The 12,995-nt window shown below is 39.7% G+C and overlaps 1 protein-coding gene across 2 annotated transcripts in view; it reads left to right on the top strand.

The window, feature by feature from the left end:
• The first annotated feature begins 1,515 nt into the window (after positions 1-1,515).
• Positions 1,516-12,995, top strand: part of LOC149170564 (uncharacterized) — a 197,337-nt gene continuing 185,857 nt past the window's right edge. The window contains exon 1 of one of the 2 annotated variants that reach the window (XM_089423924.1): positions 1,516-1,666. The gene's annotated coding sequence lies outside the window, so the exon portion shown is untranslated. Of the gene's footprint in view, positions 1,667-6,801; positions 6,922-12,995 lie in introns of those variants that run through there. The other variant, XM_089423926.1, reaches the window with a different exon arrangement.

Consider the following 12,995-nt stretch of genomic DNA (forward strand, 5'->3'; position numbering starts at 1 on the left):
CCCTCCTCTCAGCCTAAGGTTTAAAACAATGGTTGTTTCTGGGCTAATATCATAGTTTTTCAGGGTTCTGCTATCCTGAAGGGACCTCCTACCACTGACCAGATGTTGGATATGAACAGGGTATCCCAACAATGCCCATATTTGCTGTTTCAACTGCATGATGGTGTTTTCTGCATGTACCCACCTAGACTGGTTTTCCCCACATGGGTTTTAATAAAAATATGGAAACAAGTTGATGTTACCTGTTGCCTGGGTTTTGGCTGTTCTAGCTGCCCATGACATTGCGCTGCCACGACGTTGAGAAGATCAGAAACCCTAGCCATGTTGTTCTCCCGAGCCGCAGAGCTACATGTCGGATCAACCTTATTCAGGCCCCGATTTACTGGATTGTAAGCCAGATCTGGCGGATCGATAGCAGATCTAGGGTTATCTGCCAGCGTCAGAGTCTCACTCTCGTCTATGAAATCCACGCCCACAACTTCCAAGATCTGGGTCTCCACGAAATGTCTGATTCGAGCACAGGGTATGACAGGAATACTGACGGATTTCTTGATCTGCCGAACCAGACCCAGATCGATCAGTCTGTTAACGGCGTCCCCAATCTGCCCAGCCTTTGTCACTACTACGGCTCCAGCCTCTTCTGCATATGACAAAGGTTCCTTCGGATCGCTGCTCCCACACTCCAGCAAGGCCACCACACCGGCATTTCCCCTCCCAGACATTGTATTCACAGGTTGGGCGTTCGAAACTCGGGGACCTTAGAGCGCTCCCTATCCTCCAAATTCAATCGGGTTTAAAATCCAATCGAGATCTATCTCCGAGATTTACCTCACTTTACCATATTTGCAAATTCCTTTTGTTATAATATTGTGGCCCAATACTATAGCTTTTAAAAAAATAATAAAAAAATGAGGGGGGTAAGACCCTTTGAAGAAGCTATATTAACCCCAAGTTATACAATATTCACAATATATTACATAAGTCGAAGAATACAATATAACTGCGTCGAAGATGGTAGCGCATCATGTGCGGTGGGTAGACCCAGGTAGGGAGGCTAATATCATGCCGTCCCAACCACGCAGGATATCGCCTAGAGACACCAATACTATAGCTTATCAATAAAAACCATAACTCATTTCATAACACTTATTTAAATGATATTTTTTCTGATTAATCAACTTAATTAAAATAACATAACTATTTATAAATAAATATCAGCCTTTAATAAACATACTACTAAAACTATTCTAAAATATTTTATAGAAATTAAATGCTTATTATCCATCTCCACCTAATAACTCCACCTAACTAAATTAAAACTCTACTATATTCCAGAATAAAACATTCTCATCGCAATTCAACCACAAAATCGACCACAGGTCTTCGAAGGAAACAATTTTAAAAATGAACGCGCTTGGAACATTTACCTTAAACGATGACGTGACCAGAGGGTAACTCAGAGCTAACCACGGTTAACGTAACTGCCGGAAGTTGTCCATCACTAAAATCGCGGTCCGGAGCTCCGTCAAAGTAACCACGATCTAAACACCGTCTGACGAGGGTTAGGCACCCAGGGTTATGAATCCGCATTTTTTGATTTGGAAAGTATGCAAGAAAAGAGTTCCTATCAGTAATCTCGGACCAATTACAGAAGCAATTATACCAGGTATGTAATCTCGGCACTCGGGCTGATCTTTAATTCGATAATTTCTGCATTTTTCTGATGGTTCCAGTGGTTTTTGGACTCTGAATACACCGATTAAACCCTTTTGGTTTTTTTGTTCCAAAACTGCCTCCGGAAATCATTTCCCGGCTCTCGATCGCCATTTGGGTAGTTTTAAAGTCACTGCAGTTCTCCCACCCGGATGCCAAATGGAGGAGGCTGTGGTCTCGATTTTGGCGGGTTGGCGGGTTGGAGTCGAATGGGGTTCGAACCTCCGACCCCTGTGGTTTTTCAGATTCCTTTAGCCTAGGCGAGACTGAAACCAACGAGTATTTTAACACTAGCCTGAGCCTTTGAATTGTGTGTGCATTCAATTCACCATGAAGCCTTTGCCAATGGTTTCGACGGAAGCATTAGCTGCAGACCTATCATTTAGGAATTAAATGGTTTTGCCATTTTTGTGAAGTACGAAAGTTTTTCGTGAATCCACTGTTAATCTTTGCTAAGGACCACTTGTGGTAAGAGAGAGCGTTATAGCTCGTCGTTATTTGACGTTGGGAGAATAGTACAGAAGAAAGTGATATACATTGTTCATGCCATCAATCTTGGATTTTGACAGTATCCTCAGTCTGTCTTTAGAATTGTTTTTGCATACCTTTGTCTCTCTGGGATTTATGCCGAGCATGGCTGGGAGGTCGTTATTATAGGCCACTGTGACTATAAACAAGCAAAAGATGATCCTCCGTCCATCTTCGATAACACAGACGAAAATTTGGGAAGTCTGGCTATCATCTCCACAGATGCTCATTATTTCAGTTGTTTTGTAAATCTATCATCGGCTGGACCTATGCTACCAATGGGAACAGAACGCTAAATATGACTAGAGGGTTTTGCAATGCACCTCTCCTCGCAGCATATATTATCTAGATAAACTCTATAGTGAATGTGCTAATGTAGGGTCTGGATGCGAATGTGAATGAGAACGGGTATTGGAACAGAATAAGAAATGAGTCTTCAGGTCAGGTTTCTGGCAATGTTGTGAAAATCGTGATCGGGATTAAATCAGCACGGGGAACAAATCCGAAAAAATCGGAATTATCGGGAAAAAATCGGAAAAAATCGGGAAAAAATAGTTTGGTACAAAAATATTCATTTTTTTTTCCAATTTTTTAATATCTAAACCATCTACAACATAAAATAAATACATTGACACATAAATATGATAAAAAAACTAATATATAAGATGTTTAATATCATTTCTAGCACTAAAATCACACATAACATTGAATCATGTCCTGAATAGTAAGTCCTGACTCTGAGTCCCAACTCAGCCTCAAAATATCAACAAAAATTATGATAATGTATCTCATCATGTCATAATGTCATATACAATAAAATGAAAGTCTAATCCTATTGATTTCCTCTGCCCCTCTTGCCCTCTTGCGAGAAAATGCCACAACTTTCCCTTTCCCTCTAGATGTAGATGCTGGTGCCTGTGCTGGTGGAGATGGCAGTGGAGTCTGATGTGCTCTAGAAGTAGGAGCTATAGGAGGTAGACCACGTCCTCTACTGGTGGCAGGGGTAGCCCGGGCAGGTGGTGTCACCGGGAAACATTACAATCTCCCAATCCTGAAATCCTGAAAAACTGATAAGTCTGCTGGATTTTAAATGAAATCTAAAATTCTACTTTCTCCATATGAAATTCAATGAGGCTGGAACCACTCTCAAACATCTCGAGTCATTTCATGGTAATGTTAAAAATTTAAGTAAAAATTGTAACTTTTACTTTAAGAATTTAACATTACCATGAATAGCATATCCATAGTAAGGCCTAGACTTGATCATTAAGGCTGCCCCACTCAAAAATTATTTGTTTCTTTCAAAAAAAATTGCATGAAAAAACCCAAAAAAACATTATAAAACTATGCTGTCGCGACCCCCAGCGATTTTTAAAGTTTTTATCGCGATTTTTTCAATAAAAATCGGCAAAAAAAAAATCTGGCGATTTTTTCGTTTAATTATCGCGATTTTATCGGCAGAGGGAAAAATTGCGATTTTTTTCATTTTATCGCAATTTTATCGCGATTTTCACAACACTGGTTTCTGGTAAAATACCGCTCCCCACTAAATGGACAGTCTGTGAACAGATTGCAGGGTGGAAAATCGGCTCTGGTTATGTTTAGCGAAACACAGGAAGATAAGGAATTGCTACTGTAACAAGCTGATTTATAATAGGTATTGAAGGTTTGCTGACAGAAAGAAAGAAAAAAATGAGTCTTTGGTTTAAGAAAGAGCACAATGGGTTAAACTGAGAAAAAAGAGAAAGTGGTCTGACTTTGATTTTTGAGGAAGGTCGCTGTCTTGAGTGAAATGTTAAAAATAGAGAAAAGTTACTGCAGTCTCTAGTTTGCTAAAAGCTATGTCACATGGTTTGGGTTCGGCAATGATTAGGTTTGATTTGGATTCAAATTTTCCGATAAGGTTTGTATGAGGTTTGCCATAAGGTTAGGCTATATTTTTTTCATCCCTCTCTACACAGACACATATAGTGCTGCGGGATGAAAAGACTCTGTGGCACAGTGGGAATGTCTGCGGCCTGATATTTTTTTAATCCACAAAACAATGAAATCCTAAATGTTCACCTTGAACCTATAAAAGATTTTTTTTTAAAACTTTAAAATTTGCCTTTAGATTTGGGTTGAAGTTCGAATTCTCACTGATTTGAATTTGCTTAGGTTTGGCCTTGAGGTTAGTTGAACCTAAATGAATTTCAAATTGTTTTTGAGGTTCACCAAAATTTGAACCTCAAGGTTTGAGTTTCGCGAACCCTGTGTGACATAGGCTAGAAGACTGTCAGAAACATCCCAGAGGGACATTGGAAGTGAGGATGCCTAGTTTGAGAGGAAAAAGATCGACAGTGTAATCCGCAATGCTGCCAGATCCAAGTTTTGATTGATGCTGTCTTTTGAAAAGAATCATAAAACGAGTAAAGTTGTGTTTGGAAAACTTGAAATATACACATGAAAATTTGAAATACGAAAGGAACTATAAAAACTTGAATAAATTTACATTATCATCAACACCTGATATTTATAAGTTTCGTAGTTGTCTATAACTGTTTAAGATCACATAGCAGTACATCTCCATCTCTGCCGAGGGATCTAGGTAATCAGCTGTGATGCTCGCACGTTCTTTAGTTAGCTGACCTGGGTACATATTATCTCTCCAACATGTTTTATGTAATGAACATAGACTATCTGCTGCTCACTGCCTTCAACAGATCTGGAACCGACCTTAAGTGCTCCTTTAGGTTGCCATCATCCTCGTGTTGGATGTATTCACCCAAGAGTCATCCGTCTTAAGCAACCCATTCTAAAGTTCCTCTTGCTTGAAGGATGGGTTGTAGAGAGTACTTTTTAAGTAGCTATTTAAATTTTAAAATGAGTAGTCATCACCAGCTTAACCAACACCGCCCTCTGATATATCTGTAGTATCCTGGGTGTCATGGATGGTGGCAGGTATTTTCACTCTTCTTTGTTTTCCTTTTAAGCAAATTAACAAATTGACTCCCACAGTCCAGGCAGCATGTCCTGGCTTCTCATAATAATAACATGTTCTTTCATTGTTTGCGCTGGCTTTTTCTTTGTTACTCTTATTGCTTGTTCCACCTTTAAAAAAAATAGCACTATTGACTGTTTCTTCTTTAGCATTAGTTAGCTATTTTTTTCTTTTGCAACAAGAGTTGAATGACAGATTCTAAAGTATGCGAAGATATGTGGCTGGTTGTGAATATCACACTACTAATGTTTAAATGGCAATCTCGTTAACAATACTCCCTTTCCATTTTCATCCTCTACATTGGCTCCATTTCAACAAACTGTGATAAAAAACAACCTCAAATTGTTAGTGTTATTCTTCATATTTTCATTTTTCAATCCAAAGAGGAGTTTAAATATAATTTTTCCTTCCTATCAAACAAATTTTCTAAAGATTACAGATATGTATCAGGGTATGTAATAGTCCTAATGCAACAAGAGTATTTGGCATATTGTCCTCCTCTTCTATTCAATTGATTTATTTTCCTGTATAGGTCTCTTTTCTGCACTGCTGACAACTTTCAAAAAGCTTCTTTCCAAAGTTTTAATTTCCTAGTATGAGATCGTGCCCATCAAACTTTTCAATAGAAACTGTTGTTTGAATTTTCAGAATTGAAGTCTCAGTACAAGAAAAAAATAGCTCTAGTTGATCAGGTTTAAATTTCTGCTGATGCACTGCAGAATTGAGTCTGGCAGGATCAAACGTGGCTGGATCTGTCTTCATATTTCTTGGGATTGTTGTCTGACAGAAACACAGGCTGTTGGAATTGTTGCTGCCATGTGATTGTTAAATTAGTCAGATAAATATAATGTGGAAAAGAAACAATATATCTGCCTCTTGTTGAGGTTTTCCATTACGCTAAAACCTGCAGGCATTAGTAAAATTCCAAACCCATATTATCATCTTGAGTGGGCAGTTAGTCCCATGTTCTCAGGGTGGCGGTTAGTCCACGTGATTGATTCTTAGAGGTGCAGCAGTTAGTGAAGCGCACCCCCCACCCTCCAACATAACTCATGGGAATCAAACCTAGGCCAAGGCTCTGATACCATGTTGAGGTTTGTCATTACACAAAAACCCGCATGCATCATTAAACTTCCAAACCCTTACCATTACCTTGAGTGGGCGTGTAGTCCCATTTTCCCAGAGTGGAGGTTAGTCCATGTGATCAATTGCCATAGGGGAGGCTGTTAGTCCAACACCTCTTGGCCTGTTGCCTGACAACCAGATGACGCAACCATTGTCTGAAATAAAATATAATATGTTTGCTGCTGTTGTCAGTGTAATTAATTGATTAATGGTCATGTGGGCTTGATATTCTCATAACAAACATTCTTTGAAATAAAATATAATTTGTATAATGCTGTTGTTAGCGTAATTAATTAATTAATAGTGATTTGGTACTTTATGTACTTAGGTTATGTTAACTTAATGACAGTAACATAGCATTAAGTTATTTCCTTTTTTCCCAAAGAAATAAGCTTCATGGAGAACCTCCATCTTCCTTGGAATTTTGGATGGATGTAGATTAACCACTGGCTATGAAGGCAACCGTAACCCCAAAGGACCTGATGGGAATGGATCCAGAGACCTGAACTTTGTACAGGGGATTCTCCCCAGTCGAGCTAAATCCTTGGGGCTTAGAGCATCAAGCTATTGATAAGGTACTTTAGTGATCAATAAAATGAGGAAGTTATGTAATCTCTACCTTTCGTCTTTCATTTATGTAAAGGAAGCCTTTTTGAATATGGAATTAGATATTATCATATTAAGTACATTGCTTCTGTCTCCATGTTTTTCCTCCTGTATGTAAACCTGATATTGTATGAGAACCACTGTAAGTAGTAACTAAGGTTGGAACTGAATGAAGGCCTAGGGACTGGTTTTATTCTAGTGACAATATGATTATATGAGGAACTGCAGCAACACTGTAGTGTTATTGGGCAATTTTTTTGTTTTTCTAGGCATTTTAAGCAATCACGGTTTCTATCCAATTTTTTTTCTCTTTTCAACAATAATTAGTACAAATAAAATTTCCAATACTGTTCTGTAAACCACTCAATGCTGTTTAATCATATATCAAATAAGCACTACCAATTTGCAGTTATCCAGTGCAAAGGTAGTGGGCCCCAATCCAATCAATGTAATTCAACAGTCAGCGAATTCCATATTTTCTTTTAACAATACTTTGCAGAATTCAATAAAGTAAATTATACGAAACCCAAATTGGAGTAATCTCGCCTATCTATGGTCAGTTGTCTAGATAAAAAGAAACTATCTACGCGTAGTGATTTACGTTGTCTTCCTGACCTTGACATCAAAACCAACTACTGTCTATTCAGGGACCCGTGCTTGTTTTTGAAAATGTCGATCTGTGGGACCATACCCAGGAAATCTGCCTCGTCACTTTCTTTTGGATACTCGAGTCACATTTGGAGCCATCTGTCACCCGATATCTACTTGAACTGCAACAAAGAATGGTTCGACTCCAGTTTGTGGACTTCATCAGATGATGCACGAACGGGTTTGTTGAATTGGTTCGCTTTCCAGCTTATATGCTTCAATGCCGGACGAATTTTGACCTTAGCTGGGAAGAAATGATAGATGGTTTCTAGATTGTTTCAAGGGTTTGTCTGCGGTTTACTTCTAAGGGTTGACCGTAATTTAGCCTCCAAAAGTTGTTCTTGTGCCCATATCAAATCAACAGAAATTTTCACTGCAGAAATTTGACACTATTATGTGCTAAATCAACCCCGACCTTCGCTCCTCTTTTCAGATGTCTCTTGTACCATTTAAAGACCGAACTTGCTATCCAACAAAGTTTAGTTGTCACAACACTCGCTTGCCAAAACAAAATTAATCTTTGAAATTTTGCTGTCCACAACAAAATTAGCCTTCCAGAATCCGCTTTCCATAACAGAATATGTTTTTTTTAAAAGTTTGTTGCCTCAGATCGAACCTTTGCCCAAAACAAAGAGAGATAATAAGAAGTTGTCAACTAGGGTGGAATCTTTCACCCCCGAAATTGACAAGAAAAAAGAGGTCTTAAGACCTCAGAGCTAATGCTCAAAAACATATGAATTGATGCACACTTGATAATCCAAAATGACTTCCATCCATCTTCATTCATAGACTTCTAGAGGGGCTTCATCTTTCTTGAGTGATTGAGTAATCCTTACTCCAAACCCCAACTTTGGGTATTTTTTAAGCCCACCTGCCCAAAACTTGCCTAGTAATGGCTATTTTAGGGTTTTCCCCTTTGTGATGGACTATAACCTACGGTGATAGATAGGCTAATGAGTCACTTTTGTCCTCAATTTGTAGAGGACATTACAGTCCCCCCTACTCGAAATCGCTTACCCTAAAGCAATTGCAAGTTTGGGTGCTGCAAAATCCGTTCTCTTTCCACGTCGCATCCTCATTAAATTTTTCCATCTGATGAGATATTCCCAGAATTACTCTTCCTCTTAACTTCTTTTCTCACACGACTGTGATTGATTCTGAAATTAGTTCTAATTGCCCCTGTTCATCTAATGTTGGCAATTCAACAGAGGTGGTGACCAGCTGACCCACAACCTTCTTGAGACACGACACATGGAATACATTGTGAATTTTGCTGTCACTCGGTAGCTCCAACTCATATGCTACCTTGCCCACTCTATGAATAACTTTGTAAGGTCCATAAATCTGGACTTCAATTTTTCAGCCCTGCTCTTCTTGAGTGTAGACTGTTTATAGGGTTGCAACGACAAGAAAACAAGATCTCCTACCTCAAAATTATGCTTTGTCTGATGTTGGTCTGCGTACAATTTTAGCTGATTTTGAGCGACATGTATGTTTTCTTTGAGTACTCTGAGAATGTTCTGACTCTCCTGTATCCAGTCTTTGGAAAGGGGTTTTTTGCTGTCTCCAAAAACTCTGTCGATGGAGGAGGGTGCATCATGTCCCTACAGAGCCTTGAAGGGTGTCATCCCAATGGATAAGTGGTAGGTGGTGTTGTAGCAATGCTCCCCAAGGTACAACCACTTAATCCATGTCTTTTGCTGACTTGTAACATAGCTGCACAGACACCCCTCAGTCCACTTATTCACACTTTTTGTCTGACTGTTGGTTTGTGGGTGATAGCTAGTGTTAGGGGTCAATTTAGTTCCCACTAGCCTGAAAATTTCTTGCCAAAATGCACCCATAAATCTACTATTGCGATCACTGACTATATTCTTTGGTAGCCCATGCAGCCTAAAGACCTCTTTGAAGAACAATTTTGCCACTTGTTTGGTAGAGTAATCAACTGAGATGGAAAAGAAGTGTGCAAATTTAGTCAACCTGTCTACTATTGTGTATATGCAGTCCTTGCCTTGTGTTTTGGGTAACTCTGTGATGAAGTCCATCGAGATGTTCTCCCATTTCTATTTTGGAATTGGCAGAGGTTGGAGTAGACCTGCAGGATGTGTATGCTCAACCTTATTCTGTTGACATGTCATGCATTCCTCGACATATTTCATCACATCTTCCTTGAGTCCTTTCCATAAGAACCATTCCCGAATCTTCCGATACGTTTTGAAGAACCCCTGATGTCTAGTTGAAGGAATATCATGTGTAACCTTCCAAATTTTCTCCTTGAGTGTAGACTCAGGCACCAGGTATATCCTGTCTTTATAGTAAATGACTTCATCAACTATTTTGTAGCTGTCATCCTGGATGATCTTGTCGACTAGTGCACAAGCAAATTGGTTCATGGCATATTTTGCGGAGAGGTGCGCCTTCACGTCCTTTATCAGTTCCATGAGGGCGCATGCTGTAGGTTTCCTAGAAAGTGCATTGGCCACAACGTTCCTCTTCCCCTTCACATACTCAATGTCAAAATCATAAGCTTGGATTTTGCTTACCCATTTTTGCCATTGTTTGTTCAGGTCCCTTTGTCCCAAGAAATGACGTAGGCTATTGTGGTTTGTCCCGACTATGAACCTATTGCCCACCAAACACTGTTTGAACTTTGCCAACGCGTGCATGTTAACTAGCATCTCCTTGTCATATAAGGAGTAAAGTCTTTTAATATCTCCCATCTTCGACTTTCAAATGCAATAGGGTGGCCCTTGGCATTAGGACAACCCCTATTCCTTCTCTTGACGCATCACACTCTAATATGAACGGTTGGCCAATGTCGAGAAGAGCCAGTATTGGACATGAGCTCATTATTTCCTTGAGCTTGTTAAACGCCTTGTCAGATTCTTCTGTCCACCTGAATGCTCCCTTTTTAGTTAAGTCTGTCAAAGGTGCACTTAACTAGGAGAACCCTTTAACGAATCGTCGATAGTAGTTGCAAATGCCCATGAACCCTTATAATTTTGTCATGGTTTTGGGTGTAGGCCAATCCACTATTCCTTGGATTTTCTCTTGATGAACTTGTACCCCATTTGCGCTAATCATATGTGCCAAATAAAGAATTTTCGTCAACCCGAACTCGCATTTTGATGCCTTGGCATAAAAAGATTGTTCTTGCATGATGCTCAAAATTTGATCCAAATGTCCCAAATGATCATCCCATGTCTTACTGTAGATGAGAAGGTTGTTAAAGAATACTAACAAAAATTTCCTTAACTACTTGTTGAAGATTCTGTTCATGCAGGATTGGAAGGTAGCAGGGGTGTTGGTTAGTCCAAATAGCATGACAAAAAATTCAAAGTGTCCACAGTGGCATCAAAATACTGATTTTGGCACGTCTTCATCTCGAACCTGAATTTGATGATATCCAGATCGTAAATCAATCTTTGAAAAGTATATTGCCCCATGGAGCTTGTTTAACAATTCATTGATCTTGGGAATGGGATACCTGTTTTTGATGGTTTTCTTGTTGAGATCTCGGTAATCAATACACATTCTCCATGTGCCATCCTTCTTCTTCCCCAAAACTACGGACGATGCAAATGGGCTTGAGCTGGGTCTGATATGGCCCATGGCTAACAATTCTTGGATGGTTTTTTCTATCTCGTCCTTGAACTTCTTCGGATGTCGGTACGGTGTGGTGATCACAAGCTTAGCTCCTTCTTCCAATTCAATAGTATGCTCAAATCCTCTTTTAGGAGGCAATCCTAGAGGAATGTCACCAAATATTGAAGCATGCTTGTCCAATACTTGTTGAATATCTATCCTATATTGTGGTTTGTCATTGTTGGTAGTTTTTTGGGTCATAACCTTACATTCTGTCGCATATGCTATATCCCCATGCCTGAATAGGGCTTCCATCCTCCTAGCTGACACAACCTGTGGGCCACCATTTGACATTCTTCTTAATACGACCTTAATACCATTTGGTGCTCTGAATTCCATTTCCAACGCTTGGTAGTCCATTGTGTGCTTGCCCAACGAATACAACCATTGAACCCCCAATACCATGTTGAGGTCTGCAAGATCTATTACATAAAAATCACTAGTAAAAGTATAGTTACTGAGAGTTACACTCAAACCTGGAATCATTTGTGTGCAATCCAAGTTGTACCCATCCACAACTATCACATCCAATCCCTCGAATTCTTCGGTGGGAAGCCCCCTTTTAGCGACTAGTGCTACATCAATGAAGTTGTGCATGGCTCCACCATGAATTAGGTTTGCGATGCATTGGCCCTTGGCGACTCCCCTAATCTTGAAGGTGTAATACTTGGGTGTGCCCGAAAGGGTTGCAATCTTAACCTGTGGTCATGTTTTCTTTTCTTCGTTGGTTCTTTCCTCTTGTGGCGGTTCTTCCTTGGGGCTATTAGGCTTTTCTTCTTCCTTTGCTTCCTTCAGCGGTGGCTCTTCATTGGTACTTGGAGTGGCCTCTTCTTCTTATTTGTTGTCAGAAAGCACGAAGATGTAATGAATCTTCCCCTTTCCTAAACAACGATGTTTAGGTTCCCATGGTTCCTTGCAAGTAAAACATAACATTTTTCTCCTTAGTTCGCTTCGAGTTTCCTCATCTAGTTTGTCCCTCTTGGGCCCATCATGTTGGAAAGACTTCTTCTCCTTACCTTTTGGAGGAATGAAAGGCTTGGATGGAGCCTTAGCTTCAACTACTGCATTTCCCATGTCTTGAGTCTTCTTGATGGCTTCTTGAAGATTGACAGGATTGAATGCCTTGACCCATCCTTGTAGTGGCTCAACTAATGCTTCGGTGAAAAGCATAACTAATTGTTCTTCATATATATCTGTTACCATAACTGCGGTGCATTCAAATTCTGCAATAAACTCTTCATGTGACCCTGTTTGTTTAAGTAGTGCCAGTTCTCTGAAGTGGATTTCTGGGTTCTTTTAATCGAATCTTTCTATCAACCTTTGTGTAAATTCTTCATAAGAAGTGATGTTGGCATGTCTCAGAGTTACTAGACCATGATACCACCACTCATGTGCTTCTCCTTCTAAATGTAATGTGGCAAATTGGATTGCATCTGCTTCGGCCATAGGATTGAGCCTGAAGTAGGTGTCCAATTTTTGCACCCAAGCCCTTGTTGTACATTTAGATGATCCATCAAATGATGGTAAAGGAAGTTTACCCACCTTGCGAGCTAATTCTCCATTAGGATGCCCCTGGGGTCTATTCCTGTATCGGAAGTTGCTATACTCGTTGAAGGTCATAGCTGCTCGAGTATTTTCTTCCAATCTTGCATAATCCTAAACATAATTGTTAAGGAGTTGATTTGGCTCAACTGCTTCTTGGGTTGCTGGCACATGATTATTTGTGAATTGTGGTAGAAGTGGCGGGTTG

The sequence above is a fragment of the Pinus tabuliformis genome, chromosome 4_2 (assembly GCF_031772625.1).
Source record: "Pinus tabuliformis cultivar Carrire ecotype Pingquan chromosome 4_2, CPIR1, whole genome shotgun sequence".
NCBI classification, from domain to species: domain Eukaryota; kingdom Viridiplantae; phylum Streptophyta; class Pinopsida; order Pinales; family Pinaceae; genus Pinus; species Pinus tabuliformis.